The sequence below is a fragment of the Hemiscyllium ocellatum genome, chromosome 5 (genome assembly GCF_020745735.1).
Source record: "Hemiscyllium ocellatum isolate sHemOce1 chromosome 5, sHemOce1.pat.X.cur, whole genome shotgun sequence".
Lineage (NCBI taxonomy): Eukaryota > Metazoa > Chordata > Chondrichthyes > Orectolobiformes > Hemiscylliidae > Hemiscyllium > Hemiscyllium ocellatum.
In genome coordinates, this window is record NC_083405.1 from 84321620 (window position 1) to 84343944 (window position 22325).

General features: G+C 40.3%; 1 protein-coding gene across 2 annotated transcripts in view; it reads right to left on the reverse strand.

Moving 5' to 3' along the window:
- Nucleotides 1–22325, reverse strand: part of cdk14 (cyclin dependent kinase 14) — a 657100-nt gene that overhangs the window by 600372 nt on the left and 34403 nt on the right. The window contains exon 1 of one of the 2 annotated variants that reach the window (XM_060824931.1): nucleotides 1932–2064. The exons of the other annotated variant lie outside the window; for it this stretch is intronic. The gene's annotated coding sequence lies outside the window, so the exon portion shown is untranslated. Of the gene's footprint in view, nucleotides 1–1931; nucleotides 2065–22325 lie in introns of those variants that run through there. 2 annotated transcript variants of the gene reach the window in all.

The following is a 22325-nucleotide window of genomic DNA, read 5'->3' on the forward strand; positions in this document are numbered from 1 at the left end:
TTATATTGTTCAATCATTGGACAATCACTGGAATAAACAAGGGCTTTTGCCCGAAACGTTGATTTCGCTGCACTTTGGATGCTGCCTGAACTGCTGTGCTCTTCCAGCACCACTGATCCAGAACCTGGTTTCCAACATCTGCAGTCATTGTTTTTACCTCACTGGAATAAATTAGTCATGCATGAACCAAGTTTAGTTTCGATGCAGCAGTATGCACCATCTGGAAGATTAACTGCAGCAACTCAAAGCTCCTTCAACAGCACCTACCAAATGCATGACCTCTACCATCCAGAAGATCAAGGACAAAATCAGCATCAAAGCATTACACAGTTCCCCTCCAAGCCACACCATCTTAATTTGGGATGATGTCTCTATTTCTTCACTGTCACTGGACCAAAGTCCTGAAACTCCTTTCCTTACATCACTGAACATGTCACGACTCACTGGAGGGAGTGCATTGAAAATCCTTGTGGAATCCATGAAGAAATAATGGAATTACCATAATTCACAGTCCATCTGATTCGTCACTAGCCAGGATAGCAACAAATCACTACCTCGAATTGTTTCTGAATATTTAGAAACTTGTTATTTGAATTTGTATTTTGAAATTTGTTACATTTAGAAATTTTGCTAATCCCAACATAAAATTAACTATCTGAAATTCACACTTTAAATGAAAAGTGTTCCCACCATTGCAGGCTGAAAAGCAATGGGACCCTAAACACTGGTAATGATCTTGCCCAGAACAAGTACACCAAAATAGCCCATCTAATATCTACATACATTTATAGGGATCTCTTGTTCTTATACTGTTAAAGCTTTGTGTGATGTACTGAATTCAGAATGCTACTAGCAACAAAACACACAAGCTTAGTTCAATCCACTGCACAATTCCACCTTCTCAATGGCTGAATTTTGGAAGTGTCACATTTCTTTGCAAACATTACTACAATACAGATCCTTTCAGCAGCAGGTACTCCCACCAATATTGTTATGATTTCAGCCGTTAATACAAACAAGTTAAAGTATTTTGGTCTTAATGAGATGACATTTTACCAAATCAAGTACAAAATGCTGCAGGTTCTGTTGTAAAAAGAAGCGTATTATGCAGAAGAATTACTAAAATACTAAATTATTCACAGAAGTTTAAAAGATGTTGAGTCATATGGCAAAACACAATTAATCCAAACAGCATCACATCAGAAAGAATTCCCTTTCCTTTCACATCTAATGGTTTTAACCCAACCGTTGCTTTAATTCTCAGTCCTGAGAACTAATAGCTTCTTCCTAACGTCTTCAGCAACTGAGTTTAGACTTTCTCAGCTTCAAAGAACCTCCAAAGTTTTAACTAAATACTTTTGGTTTAGAACTTTAATATTAATCTCTAATACAGATTTCCTATTTCTTCAAAAAACAAAGTAATTTGAACTGTTAAGCACCCGGTTTCAGCCAAGACTTTTGCAAACCTGAAACCAAAAAGACTGTCTTCATGCTCTGAATGTTCATCCCAAACGAAAATAAAACACAGACTCCATCTGAAGTCTAATGTATTACAGTGTTTATTCTGTTTCCATTAGCCTCCAAGAACACTCATGGATACTACTTTGAATAGAGAACACGTGGCTACAGAAATACTTTAAAGCCCTTCAAAGACAGACCAAAGTCTAAAATACCCAAGTGACATTGGAAGAAAGTAAATCAAATAGGTTGTATCACATAATTCACAGCCTTTGCAATTAGTAGGCATTAAGACAATGATTTGAGCATTTATACAGATTGAGAGAATGCAGGGAACAGAATAAAGAGTGATATGCATTAAACTGTTTAGCGAATGCAACAAGCCTGGTCTTCAATCTCAATACAGTCACTTGCACTTGATTAACAAAAAATTGTTTTATTCTTTTAAATTGCGTAATAAAGACGTGACTCACTCAATAGAAAGTGTGCATTTCCTTTCCTGAAGCTGTATACTTTAAGATCACCTCTTCCCTCAAAAATTTTCTTTTATAATAAATCTAACCCTTGAAGGAGCAATAGGAATATAACAGAGGTCTTTGTTAGAGACTTTCTGTACTGCACTACGAAAAACTTGATTTGTCACGTTACAAACTAATGGATGGAACATACTGTGTTGCAACAACATTACTCTCATGACCACTTGATCCATAACAATGGATCATGTTTCAAACCCTATTAGGTATTTTCATTAATCTTAGCAAATATTTTAACAGCTTTGTACAGTCCAATACAATTTTTTTCTTCATACAATTTATTTCAAAAAATTTTCCTACAGGGAATGAACCAGATATCCTTTGACTGTTTAATATTACAATGTGATGTGAGGCAAATATTTCCCTGATGTCTCAATTTATTTAAGAAAATCAAGACAGAGCAGGATGAGGACACTCATAACTGGGATCAAACTCAAAACTTGATTGGGAACAGGTTGCTCTCGTGGTGGGGGAGAAGAGAAGAAAGGTACACAAGCAAACTTTGGGACCGGTCTTGCCTGAACATGCCCAGTCATATGAAAAGCTCACTGCTGGGACTGGACATATGACTGGAAGTTGCATGTGAAGGCTTGGTGGAAATGGCCTCTGGTGCAACTTGTTTTGCTTAAAATATGAAGTCATTCTTTAAGGTGCAACATTGACTTGCTTAACTCATTGGAAGGTCAACAAAGAAATTACATAAATTGTTAGATGTCCCTCAACTTATCTCCAAGTATAGCAGGGTCAATCCAAAAAATGATTGGAATATATTGTATTCAGAAGGGTCCATAGTGCCCAACAGCAAAACATACAATGTTTTCAGAATTCCTTCATAATTCGAACTAGATAACAGGTTCTTAGTACATACCTACCCATATAATTACATGGTTTTGTGTTATTGACAGCAAGTGAAAACACTGAGAAGTTAGAGTACAAAGCTCCTTGATCCAAACTAATTAGATTTGCTCACTGACAGGAGGAAAATCACCACACTGCAGCGATTTTTCACTTCATTAAAACGTGAAGACCTAATTTTGGCCCTTTCAAGTCAAATTTCAAACTGATAACAGCCAGGTTTCACTTGATTTGGCAAGACTTTGTCCAGACTGAACTGGATAGCTATAGCCATTTCCTTTCACATCCAGAGCTATAGAATAAGCCACGATTTAATGTTGCTCCAACCAGCATAATTGAAAAATCACTTAACCAACCTATAAGGAACAATATGAGAGAAAACAGGACCATAATGTTTTATTTCAAAAACAGATTACACTTTTGTTTAAAACATGTGTCATTGATTCTTCGGTTTTCCAAATCAAATTCTCAAACAACAAACTCTAGATATTTTCAGAATCATCTTGGAAGGGATAATGGGGCCTGATTTTGAAAAGAGCTGAAGACTCCAGCATATTAAGTTTTTCAACTGCCAGAGGAAATCACTCAAGAATAAAACATTTGTTAGAACATAGAACATAACAGCGCAGTACAGGCCCTTCAGCCTTCAAATGTTGTGCCAACCCGTGAAACCAATCTGAAACATATCGATCCAACACTATTCCATTTTCATCCATATATGTTTATCCAATGACCATTTAAATGTCCTGAAAGTTGTCAAATCTACTACTGTTGCAGGCAGTGCATTCCACACCCCTACTGCCCTGAGTAAAGAAACTACCTCTGACATCCGTCCTATATCTATAACTGCTCAAGTTAAAGCTTTGTCCCCTCATGTTAGCCAGCACCATCCTAGGGAAAAGGCTCTCACTGTCCACCAATCTAACCCTCCAATCATCTTATGTCTCAGTTAAGTCACCTCCCAACCTTGTTCTCTAATGAAAACAGTCTCAAGTCCCTCAGCCTTTCCTCTTAAGACCTTTCCCCTCCACACCAGGCAACATTCTAGTAAATCTCCTCTGAACCCTTTCCAAAGCTTCCACATCCTTCCTATAATGCAATGACCAGAACTGTATGCATCACTCCAAATGTGGCCGCACCAGAGTTTTGTACAGCGGCAGTATGACCTCATGGCTCTGAAACTCAATCCCTCTGCCAAAAAACGTTAACACGCCGTATGCCTTCTTAACAACCCTATCAACCTGGGTGACAACTTTCTGGGATCTATGTACATGGACATAGATATTGCAGCTCATCTACACTACCAAGAATCCTACAGTTAGCCAGTACTCTTTATTTCTGTTGCTTCTTCCAAAGTGAATGTCTTCACACTTTTCCACATTAAACTCCATTTGCCACCTCTCAGCTCAGCTCTGCAGCTTATGTCCCTGTATAACCTACAACATTCTTTGTCACTATTCACAACTCCACCATCATTAGTGTCATTTGCAAATTTATTAACCCATCCTTGCATGCCCACATCTAGGTCATTTATAATAATGAGACAGCTGTGACCCCCCTAAACAGATCCTTGTGGTACACCACTAGTAACTGAACTCCGGGATGAACATTTCCCATCAACCATCATCCTCTGTCTTTTTTCCACTAACCAATTTCTGATTCAAACTACTAACCCTCAATCCCATGCCTCTATTTTCTGGAATAGTCCACCATGGGAAACCTTATCAAACGCTTTATTGAAATCCATATACACCACATCAACCGCTTTACCTTCATCCACCTGTTTGGTCACCTTCTCAAATAACTCACTCAAAGTTTTTGTGAGGCATGACCTACCTTTCACAAAACAATGTGGACTATCCCTAATCAACTTATTCTTTTCTAGATGACTACAAATCCTCTCTTACAACCTTTTCCAACAATTTACCCACAACTAAAGTAAGGCTCATTGGTCTATAATTATCAGGGTTGTCTCTACTCCCCTTCTTAAACAAGGGAATAATATTTGCTATCATCCAGTCTTCTGGCACTATTCCTGTAGACAATGATGACATAAAGATCAAAGCCAAAGGCTCTGCAATCTCTTCCCTGGTGTCCCAGAGAATCCGAAGATAAATCCCATCCAGCCCAGCGAACTTATCTATTTTCAGAGTTGCCAGAACTGCTAACACCACCTTGTGAATCTCCATTCCATTTAGTCTAGTAACCTGTATCTCAGTATTCTCCTTGACAACATAGTTGATATTCACACTGGAAAAAGACCAAAAATATTCATTTAGCATCTCCCCATCTCTTCAGATTCCACGCACAACTTCCCACTACTATCCTTCATTGGCCCTAATTTTTCTTGTCATTCTTTTATTCCTGATATACCCACACACCTATATTTGTTGTATGCACCAATAGAATTTTTATGCTGTCAGAGTTTGTGAATATATAGAAAAAAAACCACAAAATAAAGCTTAGGAATTCTGGTCCATTAACTGTTTGTCATGTCTTAAGACAAACTATCAACTGTTGTGCCAATCTGTAGAAGATGGAGCAACGGTTATTAAGTAACACAATGTAATACAACACTTGGCAAATACTAAATGATTCTCTGTTGATGTTATGTTCAAATAAAGCAGGCAAGGCATGGATAAAATGCAGAGATTGTTTAAACATTCTGTAAATTACCTGTTCTACACAGTTCACAAATAATTCTAGCTTTCAAAAGCATTGTACAGAAGACCCACACAAGATTGGTTCATTATTCTACTCAAAGGGGACTTAGATACTGATTGCCATAATTATAACAGCCTGAGCAATCAAGTTTCTTTCACTTGGGTAATTATGAATTTTCTTTGCTATCTAAATATAATTTGTGACACCTAAAATTCTAGCTGAAAATATCTTCTTGAGAGCAGCAACTTCCCATCCTAAAATAAATCATATTTTTCTCATCCTAATGTAAAAAGTCCAGATTGTTCCCATACAACTACTGCTATCACATCAGTGGCAGCTCTAAATTCCTTCGCTTGTTAATTACAAGTGCTTCACTGGTTGATGCGATCATGGATTTTGTTTGTGTGTTTGAGATGAATCTGACGAAGAATGGCCAATGTCTGGGTGGCTTGTCAGGAAGTAATTTATCAGCCCTCAATCTATCAGGGGTAACAGTGATTTCCTACTTACAGAAGGCCATCTCATCAAATCATTTCTGGACGCTCAAATGTACCCAAATGACCACAGGGATCTCAATGTTTTCAGCAGATACATTCAGCTCTATTACTTGCAACATTTGAGGAATTGCATCAAGGTGAGTGGTTCACTTGATTTGAGCAGTTTGTTTGTTTGTTTGTTTGTTACAGTCAAAATCTCTACTGGATTGATGACATCCAGAGCATTAAGTTGTTTCTTCACATCGGATCTCGAAAAAGATTCCATAATGTCATAACGTTTTAGACTTTATTCATTGGGAGTGGTGCTCTTGACAGCATGTCGGCACTGCTCAACTTGCTCATGTTCTCTCTCCAACTGGATTAAGATTCCTTGCAATCACTTGGAAGTGGATAGCAGCATGAGGAAAATATTTGGAAATGGCTTGCTATTGGAATCAACCCAGAATACTGCAAACTGCTTTACCTGCCCTACATGTATTGTTTTTGGAGGCAATTCAGAGCAGGTTCATTAGGTTGATCCCAGGTTTGAAGGGACTCTCATATGACAGGAGATTGACTAGGTTGGGCCTGTACTCATTTGACCAGAAGAATGAGAGGAGACTGAATTGAATAACAAAAAAGGCTCTTAGGGGGTTTGCCAGACTAGGTATTCAGAGGATGTATCCTCACGTGGGACAGTCTCAGACCGGAGGATGTAGTTCCTTTTCAGAGGGTAATGTACCGATGGAAATATTTACCACACAGGACAGTCAAAGCTAGATCATTCAGTATATTCGAGGCTGGGATTGACCAAGAATTAGAGGGAAAGTAGGAAAGCAGAGTTGAGGATTATAGGATCAGCCAGGATCTAATTGAATGGAACAGCAGACGCAGAGATTGTAATGACCTATTTCCGTTTTTATCTTATGGTACTCCACTGGAGCTGTGGAAATGTCCACAACATAGTTAGGAAGCTGTTACTTTTAAAGTTTAACTCACCAGTAACTCTCTGATGTATCTAGGATTGCTTTTTGCCTAAAGTTTATGGCACAATTTCTTGGATAGCTGGGATGGGGTGTTGGGGTTAAAGTCTGACATCCTTTAGGTTGATGATTGTACTCAGTTTCCAGGTTATATCCCTGCTATCACACAGCTAATCAATTCTATAGGACTAGTCAATTTCTTGATTGATTCATTTTTGTCAGCTCTTTCATCTGGTCCTCAGGGCAGCCAGAAATTTCCTCAGCAAATCTTGAACTAGTCTCAAGCACTCATCTTACTTTAAAAAGTTGATTTTCTCCAGAAAGACATGCTAACCCTGTAAAATACATTGTTGTACTTCTCCAGGATTGTATCATTCTTAATAGATTAGCGTGCTATGACATGATGCAAATCTAATTTGACAGAGGGTTAGTAATCCAAGCTTTTGACTTACTGCAGCCATGATGAGTGGCATTTGCTTGTCACCTATGATCAGGAATTTTAAATATGTTCTTGTCATTGCACCAGGCTCAGAGTACTCTGTCTTCTTAGAATGCATATCATGCTATCATGCAGCCTCAACATGAAGTGCAAAAATACATCATTTTTAGATCACCATATGGAGTCACTTCACGCATATCTCTGAAGGTCATACTTTTGCAATGATGCACTGGCATCTGACACTGCTGACCTTTCAACAGTTACAAACCATTTATCACTGATCGACCAGACTGAACCAACCTGTTGTAGGCAGAGAGCGATTTATCTGAGTTTTCAGCTGATAATCTCAAGAAGCCATCTACACTTGCTTGTTCATTTTCCTTCTGGGCAAACACTTGTGTGCAAAAGGATTCCATTTCTTGCAGCTCTTCCCTATCACACCTTTCCTTTGGTGTCACATCCTCCACAATCTCCTACCTCAGTCAGGTATCATTCAAGCTTTTCAGCCTGGAACATCAACATGGTACAAGGCCTAGTCTGTTATGCCACATGCTTCTGCCCATATCAAATCATTTTCCTGACTGAGCATCTCTTAGAAGCAGATTATATCTTAACTGTAGGATACCTCATGCCCAATTCAATCCTATCTTAATTTAAAACATCTTGCAGCTTCACAAACTCTCAGGATTCTGGAGAGTTGCAATTGTTGTCACACATTGATCAATAGATTTTCTTACCTTAGATCTTGATATTAAATACATATTTGAAGCTGCATTCATTTGGGACTCAAAACATGCCTTAAAAGGTTTTCAAAATGTCTGTACTTTGGAGAGATTAGGGTGGAATACACTTGGTGGTGCTAAAAGTATAGCTATTTGTAGATGATTTGACTTGTTAAATAACTCTGTTGCAATTTTGTATCTCACTCCAAGTCAGAACCAGCCAGCTTTGTTCCATATCATCTTTCATCTAGATTTCTTGGAGACAAAATTGCTATTGTGTTACTCAGTGCTTTCAGCCTGCTTCTTTGTGTTCTCCTTACTGTGATTTCAGCAGCTTCTACATTATGTTGGAATATCCTTGTACTGTTTACTGCATTTCTTTACAGTTCTGCAATATTCAAATCAACTCCACTGACACTTTTACAAGATCACAGTACCAGATTTGGTACTGTGCTTTTATTGAATGGCTTGGAAAACAGATACAGATAGTGCCTCATGGTAAAGATCACGTTTATTATGGAAAGCCAGGAAGCACATTGATACATAATGCATTTCTAACCCAAACAACATTGGCATACTTAGATATATGGTTCATGTTTTAGCATCTTGCAAAAATAATTTTGTTTTTGTGTTTATCTGAAATAATGCATACCCACCATAAATTAGTTCTCAGGCATATTTAGTGCAAACCATTGCAAGTATTATCCCCTTGCCTTTAACACCATGTACTGTGAGAAAGGAGTTTTTCAAACAACCAAGTATCAGGCTGTCTCAATATAAAACTCCTGCATTGTTAAAACGTTCTTTATGTTCCGTGGGGCAAAGCTTGCACAATAAAATGTGACAACATTGATGATAATCCAACAGTTGCTTATTAGGAAATAAAACAAGATGTCAACTATTCCATATACAGTGGTCACCTGTTTATGACAATCTCATCAGCTTCCTTGATGGATAGCTTCCTTTACCATCTGTGAACTGCAAATGAGCACTCCATGATTGATTGTTAGGTCCTAAAAGTCACTGTGCGACATTTTAACTCATGCAGTGAAATTTCAAGGAACTCAAGTTTCTGCCAAATTGAATTAAAAGGATCAAAGATCAAAAAATTGGACCACACAACTTTAGGTGACTAAATTTCATGTTCACTGCAAGATCCTGCCAAGGAGGGGGGGGGGGGGGGGGCGCAGGAAGAGCTTGTTAGATAATCCATACCTGCAGCTTTGATTACTGAATGAGCTGACTTGTTCTAGCAATCATTTCCCTTAGCAACTGGAAGAGCAAAAGTTAAGCAATTTAATTAGACATTAAGTTGGTGAAAACAAAAAAAATTGTAAACAATTATTTTGTCACTCATTGTGGAATGATATCAAATACAAAACAGAAACCTCTGCTTGCCAATGCCACAAAAATGACCAAGTCAATGAAAATGCAATTTAGAAAAATAAACTCAGTCAGAGTACAGCACAGAAACCGACTCTTCGGTCCAACTTGTCCCCGCTGACCTAATTCTAAATTAATCTAGTCCCATTTGCCAGCATTGGCCCACATCCCTCTAAACCCTCCCCATTTATATACCCATCCAGATGCCTTTTAAATGTTGTAATTGCATCAGCCTGAAACACTTCCTCTGGCAACTCATTCCATACGTGCACCACCCTCTGTGAAAAAGTTGCCCTTTAAGTCCCTTTAAAATCTTTCCCCTCTCATCTTAAACCTATGCCCTCTAATTTTCCCACCCAGGGGAAAAGACTTTGTCTATTTACCCTATCCATGCCTCTCATGATTTTATAGACCTCTATAAGGTCACCCCTCAGCCTCCGATGCTCCAGGGAAAAACAGCCCCATGCTAGGGTTCAACAAAACAAATATTTATAACAGTTATCTAGCTTGTCATTGGCAAGCCAACAACATTCAGTTTTGACTATTAAAAGCATGTGCGTCAAGGTCATGCTATTCCCATGATAACAGCCAATGTTTAACAGGTTTGTAGTGGGGGCAGGGTAGAGAAGACAGGCTGTTGCAGAGGCTGAGGGGTGACCTTACAGAGGTTTATAAAATCATGACTGTATAAGAGTGTAGAAAGTTTTACATTTACCATGATTAATCTCTCCAGTTACCTGTAACAGGTTGAACACACTTTTAGTGATGTTATTTCAAACAGGTGCTGAACATCAGTTAAACGGAGATCCGTCTGCTTAGAAAACTTGAGGCAAAATCTTGGTGGAGAGAGAGAGAGAGAGAGATTTGGGAGAAGCAGCAGCATCAACAGCAAGGAGAGCAGCATGGCTGTTGGATTCCCATCTCTCTGCAATGCCCGCTACACATACACCTGGGAGGGTGCAAATGAATAAGCCAGGATTTGTTTATGCATCCCACACAGTGAGCACTTTGCTGTGTTAGCACAAAAAGGGTGCAAAACACCACTCTTAAATGAACAGTCGATACCAAGGGGGAAAGTTTTCCACTGGACTTTCCTATCATGGACTTAAATCGGGTCACAGAGGGAAAGTGATGCACCCTCATTCACCCCCTCATCACCCCAATGAAATGCCCTCCCATCCAAATTTACACATTTATTGGGGGGGGGTCAAATGATTGCACTCCCAGATTTTCAACACAATCTTTCAAAAGAGCAAAGTAATCTTGGGTCGAAGACATTTGCCTGGTGTCTTATTCAACTGAAAACTAACCCCAATTGAGGTTACACAGGAGTTGTTTGGGGATTAAGATGTTGTTACTGTCGTCAAAGTATCTTTTAAAGAGAAGGTCATTGCTCCAAGTTTTGGAGCAGCACATTCCTGGAATTGCCACAGAGGACATATCTATTGACGAAAAAGCACATTTATCAGCTGTTCAAGATTAAAACTAAGCTTTGCATTTCTAGTAAAAAGTGCAAAGCTACCAAAAAGCATAAACAGTGTTCACGAGCAACAACTATTCAGCAAAATAAATTGAAGAGGAGGCGTTTTACAGAATAAATGTATTACATTTTAGTATCAAACCTGTATCTTAGTCTTGTAAAGTTATTCGCAGTTGTGAAAACAGTTTCACATTCCAATCCAAGGACTATTTTGAAGAACAGTTTGAGAAGAGTTCTCAACATAGAATAAATTAAACATATGCACCAGAAATTGGGTTATCCCAAATCTCATGTTATGGGATCAAATTTCAAAATGTGCTGATAGATTAAAGAGCGCAGTACTGAACTCAAATTTGGCAAATCCATTTCATCCAAAATAACTGCAGCATCTGAACCAATAGCTTCAGGACTGCAATCTTAGTCTTAATGCTGCCATTTCCCCCCACAGTCACCAGGGGAATCCAGTGGCAATGGTACTTCTTCTGAAAGATTCCTCTTTAAAAGAGAATCTGAATCGAACCAACATGTATAATACTGCCAAACCACTTTCATCTAGTTCTGTTCACTATTAGGAGCTTTTCTTTCTCCCTGGTATATCATCTGCCCCGTTGACTGTCTGTCACTCTCACCAGGCTCCATCTCCACCTAAGTGCTCACTCCATTTCTAACCTGCCCAACCTTCAGCATGTTTATACCAGATTTTGCTACCACCTTAGTTCTGAATAACTCATTAACCCTGATTTCTCTGCCAAACCAATTAAATCATTCCTGTAATTTGATTTTGCTTCTGATCTCTAACATCTGCAGTTCTTGTTTTATGTAGCACACACCAGGACAGTGCCTCGAATAGTGTTACTGCAAATTGAACAGGAGAGGAAAAAACTATGGCTTTGGCAGGTGACATCAAATCCCAGAATCTGGGCCTGGTAACTGTGCCATGTAAATGATCTCATGCAAATGATCAACAGTGAATCTCTCTCTTACCCACATCAAAATCCCACTCAATGCAATAAACCCCATCACCAGTCCCTGGGCATTCAGGATAACTAGCACAGTTACCCACCTCAATACCAGCCTCATGCTCATTTCTCATGATCTACACATGCTCCCAACTATTCATCTATGACAGGTACATAATAATGCAATCACTGACATTCCATCTTCACTTGCAGATGGTGGCAAAGGAAAGCCAACAGTGAACAAGAATGCCTGGCCTATGGAGCAGGTGGTTTTCCGACAGCATGGGGTCACCTAGGAGGGGGTTTACAGCACTGCATGTTGCTGAGAACAGTGAGCATGATGATAATGTGGACAAGAAATGGCCCAGATTAAACAAATGATATTTTCAGAAGGTTCTGAACCACTTGCTTTTCCTCATTTATAGAAGTGATTTGGATGTGAACACAGGAGGTATAGTTAGTAAGTTTGCAGATGACACCAAAATTGGAGCTATAGGGGACAGCAAAGAGGGTTACCTAAGATTACAAAGGATCTTGATCAGATGGGCCATTGGCCCGAAGAGTGGCAGATGGAGTTTAATTTAGATAAATGCGAGGTGCTGCATTTTGGAAAAGACAAATCTTAGTAGAACTTATACACTTAATGGTAAGGTCCTAGGGAGTGTTACTCAACAAAGAGACCTTGGAGTGCAGGTTCATAGTTCCTTGAAAGTGGAGTCACAGATAGATAAGATAGTGAAGGTGGTATTTGGTATGCTTTCCTTTATTGGTCAGAGTATTGAGTACAGGAGTTGGGAGGTCATGTTGCAGCTGTACAGAACATTGGTTAGGCCACTTTTGGAATATTGTGTATAATTCTGGTCTCCTTCCTATTGGAAAGATGTTGTGAAACTTGAAACGGTTCAAAAAAAGATTTACAAGGATATTGCCAGGGTTGGAGGATTTGAGCCACAGGGAGAGGCTGAACAGGCTGGGGTTGTTTTCCCTGGAATGTCAGAGACTGAGGGGTGACCTTATAGAGGCATGGAAAGGATAAATAGACAAGGTCTTTTCCTTGGGATGTGGAGTCCAGAACCAATGGGCATAGGTTTAAGGTGAGGGACTGATAGACTTTAAGAGGCAACGTTTTCATGCAGAAGGTGGAGAGTGTATGGAATCAGCTGCTAAAGGAAATGGTAGAGGCTAGTACAAGTACAATTACAACATTTAAAAGACATCTGGACTGGGGCATATGAATAGTGAGGATTTAAAAGGATATGGGCCAAGTGCTGGCAAATGGGACTAGATTAGTTTAGGATATCTGGTTGGCATGCAAGAGTTGAACTTAAGGGTCTGTTTCCATGCTGTACATCTCTATGACTCTGACTTGCATTGTATAGACATTCCATCTAAAGGGGATGCAAAAAAATTTAGAGATGAGCTGTCTACTTCCAGGAAGGTTGAAAACATCAAAATCTAAAATAAATTCTAAAGATGGAGTTACCTCAACGTGACAATAAAGCTAATTGATTCATCTCTCAATGGAAACTCTAATAATTTGAGCTAATGGTGTATCTTTGACCAACAGCATTCCATTTAACTAAATACCCAATTACTTTCAATACCTGTCTTCACCAATGGACTGAAATCAGTTATGGTCTCATTTAAAATGTAGAATTCTGGAATTTCAAGTCAGTTGCTGTTTAACCTTCAGAGGAAGAGCAGGATTATGTGGAAGACCCTCCATTTATGCCCAGGGTACTGGCTGGAAAGAAGCCAAAACAAAGGAAAGTGACTGGACCCAGCACACTGCAGAATGTAAACAAGAGATACTGACCTCTGGAGAGTCACATAGGAAGACTTTTATTTTGAAGATACTCCTGGATTTGCCAAAAACACTTAATTGGCATACCTCTCCACCATTTTCTGCATGAAAGTGTTGCCACTTAAGTCTTTTTTTAATGAACAGAGGAGCAAGGAGAGAGGGTGGAGAGAAGCAAGGAATGCCAGGAAGTTTTTAAGCGCGTGAGATCTACAAGGAGTGTCAGAAATGAGAGTGATGAACTTAGAGAATGGATCTGTACTTGGAACTATAATGCTGTGGCCATAAATGAGACCTGGGTTTCATAGGGGCAGGAATGGTTGCTAGATGTTCCAGGGTTAAGAATGTTTAAAAAGAACATGGAAGGTGGAAAAGAGAGAGGTATGTAGCATTGCTAATTAGAGAGTGCATCAGAGCTGCAGAAACGAAGGTTCATCTACTGAGTCAGTGTGGGTGGAAGTTAAGAACAGCAAGGGAGCAGCCACCTCATTGGGTTTTCTACAGACCCCCTAATAGCAGTAGGGAGATCGAAGATCTTACAGGCCGGCAGATTTTGGAAAAATACAGATGTAGCAGGGTTGTTGTTATTGGCGACTTCAACTTTCCCAATATTGACTGGAACCTCCTTAGTGCAGATGGTTTGGATGGAGCAGTTTTTGTCAGGTGTGTTCAGGAGGGTTGCCTTACTCAGTATGTAGACAGGCCGATGAGGGAAAAGGCCATTTTGATTTGGCGCTCAGCAATGAGTCAGGATGGTGTCAGATCTCGTAGTGAGAGAACACTTTGGAGACAGTGGCCATAACTGCTTCACATTTTCCATAGCCTTGGAGAGGGAAAGGAGCAGTCACCAAGGGAAGATATTTAATTGGGGAAAAGGAAATTATGACGCTAGACAGGAGTTGGAAAGTACACATTGGGAGCAATTGTTCTACAGAAAGGGCACAACAGACATGTGGAGACTTTGTAAAGCAGCAGTTGTTACGAGTGATGCACAAATTTGTCCCTCTGAGACAGGCAAGAGGGGGTAAGATTAAGGAGCCTTGGATGACGAGAACAGAGGAGCTTCTCATCAAAAGGAAGAATCACAGTTTCACTTCTTTCAAAAGTTTTGTGATTCACATATGAAAGAAGTGAAACTATCATGGTCATTCTAACAGATGAGAGACTCAACAAACAATCAAGGTAATTTTCAATGTATAATTTCAGTTACATCACACTGTAAACGTTTCCTATAAATTCGGTGTCTTACAACTGTGTGCTCCACAACCACCTGATGAAGGAGCGGCGCTCTGAAAGCTAGCGCTTCCAGTTAAACCTGTTGGACAACAATCTAGTGTTGTGAGATTGTTAAACTTTGCACACCCCATTCCAACACTGACAACTTCAAATCATGATGATGATGTTGATGTACTGGAAAATTTTGGCAACAGTAAAATTGATAAGTCCCCAGGGCTAGACCAGATTTATCCTAGGTTGCTCCAGGAAGCGAGAAAGGAGGTTGCTAAGTTGCTAGCAAAGATCTTTGCCTCCTCACCCTCCATGGGAGTCATACCTGAGGATTGAAGGGAGGTGAATGTTGTTCCTCTTTTCAAAAAAGGTAATAGGGAAATCCCTGGCAATTACAGACCAGTCAGTTTGTGGTTAGCAAGGTTTTGGAAAGAATTCGGAGTGATAGGATTTATGACTATTTGGAAAAGCATAGTGTGGTTAAAGTTAGCCACCATGGCTTTGAGAGGGACAGATCATGCCTTACAAATCTTGAGTTCTTTGAGGTGACAAGACAGATTGATGAAAGTTGAGCAGTGGATGTGGTCAGCACATGGACTTCAGCAAGGCATTTGGTAAGGTTGCCCATGGTAGGCTCATTCATAAAATCAGGAAGTATGGGTTATAGGGAGATTTGGCTGTCTGCATTCAGAATTGGCTGGCTGACAGAAGGCAGAGAATGGTTATAGATGGAAAGTATTCTGCCTGGAGGTCAGTGGTGAGGGCTCTGTTCTTGGGCCTCTGTTCTTTGTAGTTTTTATAAATGACTTGAATGAGGAGGTTGAAGGGTGGGTTAGTAAATTTGCTGATGACACAAAGGTTGGAGGTACCATTGATATTATCAAGGGCTATTGCAGGCTGCAGCGCAACATAGACAGGGTGCAGAGCTGGGCTGAAAAATGGCAGATGGAGTTCACCATGGATAAATGCAAAGTGATACATTTTGGAAGGTCAAACTCTAATGCTAAATATAGGGTTAAAGACAGGATTCTTGACAGTGTGGAGGAACAGTGGGATCTTAGTGTTTAAGTGCATAGATCCCTCAATGTTGCCACCCAAGTGGATAGGGTGGTTAAGCAAGCTTATGGTGTTTTGGCTTTCATGAACGGGGGAAATCGAGGTTCAGAGCCGCGAGGTTTTGCTACAGCTCTACATAGCCCTGGTGAGACCACACTTGGAATATTGAGTACAGTTCTGGTCGCCCTATTACAGGAAAGATAGTGGCTTTGGAGAGGGTGCAAAGCAGGTTTACGAGGATGCTGCCTGTAGTGGAGAGCTTGACTTACCAAGAGAGGTTGACTAAGTTCGGACTTCTCTCTGGAGATGAGGAAGAGATGTGACCTGGTCAAGTTATACAAGGTAATGGCGGGCATGGATAGCATCGATAGCCAGAGACTTTTCCCAAGGACAGAGTTGACTGGCATGAGGGGTCATAGTTTTCAGGTGTCAGGAGGAAGGTACAGAAGAGACGACAGAGGTCAACCCTTTACACAGAGTTGTGAATGCATGGACTGCATTGCTTCCATCACCACCACTGGCAGAGTCATTAAGGACATTTAAGCGACTGCTGGATATGCACATGGACATCTGTGAATTGCATAGGTTAGGTTATTTTACTTTAGATTAGGAATAATCCTTGGCACAACATCATGGGCTGAAGGGCCTGTTCTGTGCTGTACTTTTCTATGTTCTATGTTCTTTCCAGTCCCATCCTCCTTTAAATCTTCCACATGCCTGTGTGCATGGTTGCTGTGTGGCAAACCAATTAACCCCCAGTCTGAATGGGTCAGTTAATAAAACCTCATCTTTGATTTTATCTTGAAAGGGTCTTCTGCTGGTTTATTTCCAAAATTGGTACACAAATCAGTCTTCGGGAACATGGATCTGAATGTCAGCGAAGGAAAACAGGCAAATCAAATAACACTTCAATTTATCATATGAATTCAATCATTACCTCTTTACCCATACTGGGGGAAACAGACCAAACTAAGACAATGGTCTGTGATCTCACACTTGCAGCCACCAGCTGAGATACCAGTAGCGCAAATGCATTGGGGACAAGCAGAGCTGGAACAGCACATGACCAATCAACTAGACATGAGTAGGTTGCAGCTAGATTGGTGATAAGGCTGGTTGGTTTGCCAGCTTAAGTCACAGACATCTTTTGCTGCCAAGGATGCAGATGTCCACGTACTTTGATCCTCAAAAGTTGCCACCCAGGTTGATATGGCTGTTAAGGAGGCATACGGTTAGATCTTATTGATAGAGGGATCGAGTTTCGGAACCACGAGGTCATGCTGCAGCTGTACAAAACTCTGGTGCAGCTACACTTGGAGTATTGCCGTGCAGTTCTGGTCACCACATCATAGGAAGGATGTGGAAGCTTTGGAAAGGGTTCAGAGGAGATTTACTAGGATATTGCCTGGTATGGAGTGAAGGTGTTACGAGGAAAGGCGGAGGGACTGGAGGCTGCTTTCGATATAGAAAAGAACATTGAGATGGGTCTTTATTGAGATGCAAGATAAGCAGAGGGTTAAAAATTAGACCCTTTTTCTTCAGATGGTACTGGCTAGCACAAGGAGATAGGTGTCAGAGGTAGTTTCTTGACTCAGTCGTAGGGGGCGTGGAACACACTGCCTGCAATAGTGGTAGACTTGCCAAATTTACAGGTGTTTAAATGGTCACTGGATAGGCATATGGACGAGAATAGAATAGTGTAGGCTAGATGGGCTTCAGATTGGTTTCACAGGGCGGCGCAACATTGAGGACCAAAGGCCCTGTACTGCGCTGTAATGTTCCATGTTCTATGAGGACCTCACTGGGACTGTCTGAAGAATGGGTCTGCACAGACACTGGATGGGCTTTGCTGACCTAGCAACCTTCTGTCTCTCTGCACAGCTTGCACTTGCCAGGCCTCACTCACTTTCCAGTCACACAGGAAGCCCAGGAGGTCCTGCCAATACTACCCCACACCTGCTGTAGACAGCCTAGGGACAAGGAAATAGCAGCATCCCTCAGTAAATTCACGAACTCATACTAAAAACACTCGAGTCCTTGTGGGCATTTTACAAAGAGAAACTTAAATCTTGCACAATTTGGGTGTCTGGCCCTTTAATTCACTCTCGGGCGAGACCCATCTTGCAGTGGAATGCTTTTGCAGAGAATGAGTTTGCAGGTCTAGCACTGACTAAATCTGGCATCCTTCTGTCAAGGCAGTTAGCTGGGGTACGCAATCACAGAACAGGAATGATGCAAAGCCTTCATGCACATATTGGAACGCCCTCTTCATACAGCTGACTCCTCAATGTCTCAGAAATACCAGCAATACAAGGCACCCCACAGAAGACAGCATTAAGCTTCCACAGTACTCCAGGAAATTAGTGCTTTTGTTGTAGTGTATATGTTGTATACAGAAAACAGTGTGGCATTGCCACATTGCTGAGTTGTCATTTTTGGCTCATTACATAATGTCTTTTCCCCAGCAGATACTTCGAAAGGCCGTTATACTGAAGTTTTCTTTCACACCATGTGGAGAATTGTTGAAAGGAGCAAACAAAAAGCATGATGAATTGCATGCAATTTATTTTCCAATGTTTCCCTGTGGTTTCCAAATTACCTGTTTAACTCACATTATCCCAGGCTGTCAGAGAGGTCTATGGAACTTTTCCAAGTATTCAAAGGTAAATGAGACATCCCAGACAATACTGCCAATAATGCCTCTACTTCACAGCACTAACTGACATGAACGTACAAATTCTGGGTGGAATTAAATGCACTTTGACTTTATTCAATGATCTGCCATAAACCAAAAATAATCTGAAAATAAATTATTGCTGCCTGAAATCCAACATTTCAAAAGTAGGTATTGGAAAATGGAACATGCTCTACTTTGAAGCTATTAGTCTGAATAGTAATTGCATTACATTTCTTTGACAAAAGGAATGATTAAATTAAACAAAACTAGTGGAATATATAGAAATATCAAATCAAGTTCAAAGTCAGTTTCTTCTTCTAAAATTTGATTTGTTTCAGAATATCTGAGCATAATGTCGATATCAGTAAAGCCTTCACAACGCTTTGATACAAGAATCTGAAACTCAGAGCTATCGGACTCTGCCATAGAGCCAAGTCAAAGTTTTACTATCAACTGGAAAGTTCAAGAGAAAAATTAGGCAGGCTTGAAATCTTCAGAGCTAATCTGAAGCTCACTTTAAATCAGTCTTAATTATCTGATTGGTTCACGAATTCCTTTACAGAAGCAAACCTGTAGTCTTTACTCAAACTTTCCTATTTAAAATTCCAGCTTCACATCATTGCTCTTGGCTGAATTGGCCCAATTCAGTTGTATCCAAGGATGGAAAATTAAATATTGACCTTGCCAGTGATATCTAGGACCTGGAAATGAATTTTAAAATGCTTTTCAGAAGAATTTTTCAATAATCAATAATTCTTACCTTTTGGAAACTTCACATAGTAGTCTAAGAATTCAATGCACTACAACAGCCATGATTTTTGCATTTTTCAAAAACACCATATTGCAAAGAAGCATAGTATTAGAGCTCAACAATGGCCTGACAATGTCTTGCAGCATTCTTAATGTGCTCAACATAGTGAGCAGCATCCAACTGCGCAGAGGACTTCACACTATGTTGGATTTTCAGTTCTCCATATTAGTCTAGTCCTGCTTTTGGTTTTAGAGCTGCATTTGATAAACTGCATATGATGATGAACATCTTTTGGAATCCATGCTGTGACTGTCTGTAACATAAGGAGGTCCTAATCAATTTTGCAAACTAATATGGGGGGGGGGAGCGGAGGTGGCATTAGAAAATCCTTCACAAGATTACCTGAAAATCTTTAAAAATGAGCAAATTGCAACAGTGTTTGCCTCCCTTGCGTTGTTCAACAGTTTACATTAGATCTCAAAAGGTTGATTCAACAGTTTAGGCATGCCTAGACCACTAATTACTTCACTAATCTACACAGGATCACTGTGAACTTTGTTAAATGTCTAATCATTTTTAGCTGAAATACTTAAACTATTGTTTCGTTATTTAAACTTTGGATCTCAGCCCAGAATTTTACGCGCAATATTCATTAAAATGTGCCTCATTGAAACAGATATGAATCTATTTATACTTGGACTTTAAAACCATTAAATCTGTGTTTGATTAAACATGGATTGTATTTTAGGAGCGAGAGGAAAGTGAGTACAGCACATTTGAGCACGCGATCTGAAGAGAATTGACAAATTCACTAGTCCCATTTTTTGACTGCATTATTCACACTTTAAAATAAAGTCACTTGACTCACTAGATATTTGAACACACCTGCTTTATTTGTTCTTTAATTCAGAATTCCTTGCAAAGTCTTCGTCCTTATAATTGCTGTGTTTGTGGTTCACGAGTATCAGAAATAGAATGAGGTAGACAAAGGGGAAGTTTGAACAAAGAATACTTCATTGTAGTTCTTAGCTCCACAGTCAGTCTTAGCCTGTCCTTTTATCTCCCATTTCTGGGTCATCTTCAAGGAGCAACACCCACCCAACTACATACCTTACAATAACAGGTTTCCCTTAAAAAGGTTTCAAAGAAACTTGCCTAAAAAGCAAAACAATAGCATTACAACAGAACAAGAATAGATTAGATTACTTACTGTGTGGAAACAGGCCCTTCAGCCCAACAAGTCCACACCGACCCTCCGAAGAGCAACCCACCCAGACCCATTCCCCTACATTTACCCCTGACTCATGCACCTAACACTACAGGCAATTTAGCATGGCCAATTCACTTGACTTGCACATCTTTGGACTGTAGGAGGAAACTGGAGCACTCGGAGGAAACCCACACAAACACGGGGAGAATGTGCAAACTCCACACAGACAGTCACCCAAGGCTGCGATTGGTGCTGTGAGGCAGCAGTGCTAACCACTGAGCCACCGTGCTGCCCCAAACTTGTAAAGGGAGTGAATATTGTGGAAGTGTAACTTGATTCAATCTCGGATTTTTTTTTGGAATAAAAGCTAATTGCACTGTTCTCAGATTATCTTCAGAGACGTATTTGGTTTTTGTAAACTAACTTACACATTACTAGCATCCTCCAGTCACTGGTGCCCCCTCAACTTGGAAAAACTAACACTAATCAACAACAGGCACTTCTAGAAGTCTGATTTGCAGGAAGCAGCCCCAGTTTAAGAGTACCAGCAGATATCCTACATTATATCAAGTAAAAAGCTTCTGATGCTACAGAATTCCTGCCCATAACGTCAGAGCCAACGTACAGTGGAGAAGCTTTAATTTGTTTTTCTTTGTGCATATAGTCGGCACCTAGAGTTTTAGCTATCTAAACTCGAGCACTGGAAACAGCCTCTCCGTCAGCATCTGTACAACATTAAAAGGGCAGTATGCCATGATGTATATGATGCAAGGATTGTGGCTGCTGCCTACCACAGATTTTGCAGCAATTATAAAAGGCATCACCTGTCGAGCATAGTGGGGGAAATATTTGCCTGCCTTACCCAAGTCAGATTGTGGATCTTGACCAAATACATCCAACCCAAAATCCAGCATCGTTTCAGAACTGTGAGGTCTACATCTCAGTCTGGAGGATGCAAGAGCACAAACAAAAGAAAGTCCCGAAATATTGCCATTATCTAACTCACTAAGACTTTTAATCATGTGAACAGTGATCGATTTAAATGGCTTAATATGATCACCCTTTCCATTACAAAATTACAGGCAAGGTTAGCCATAAGAGCAATATCAGAACTCTTAGAAAGCTTGCAATGGGAGCAAAAAAGGTTGCACTCTGGCAGCACAGGCCGTCTAATTGAAAACTAAAAAACGCTTGCTTGAGATCCATAAGAAAGGTGCACCAAATTCCGAAAGCTGTTATACACAGTGCTGCTGCACTAACATTCGAAGGCCTGAAGCAAACGGACAAAATCTTGCATGTTAGAGATTGGCTTGGGGAGATCCAAGATGGCAGCGACCCAGTAAGTCTGTCCCTTCATTCTGCACCATAATCCAGGCAAAGTGGTGCATTTACCCTCCCTTTCTGAGGTAATGTGGTAAAAATTGGCAGTTTTAGACCCCCAGGTTGCTGTGTCAGTTTTGCTATTTAAGGAAGATAACCAAGGGAAAATCAGCCAAGTTTGTAACAAGCAGAGCACTCCCCTGCAGCAACGGATACACTCACGGCCGCAGCATTGGCTTCGCGAAGATCCCAGGGGACTTACCTGTGGTGCAGAACTTGGTCTTGGAGTTTGTGCAAGGTCAATTCAGAAATGGAGGAGACCTGGACCAGG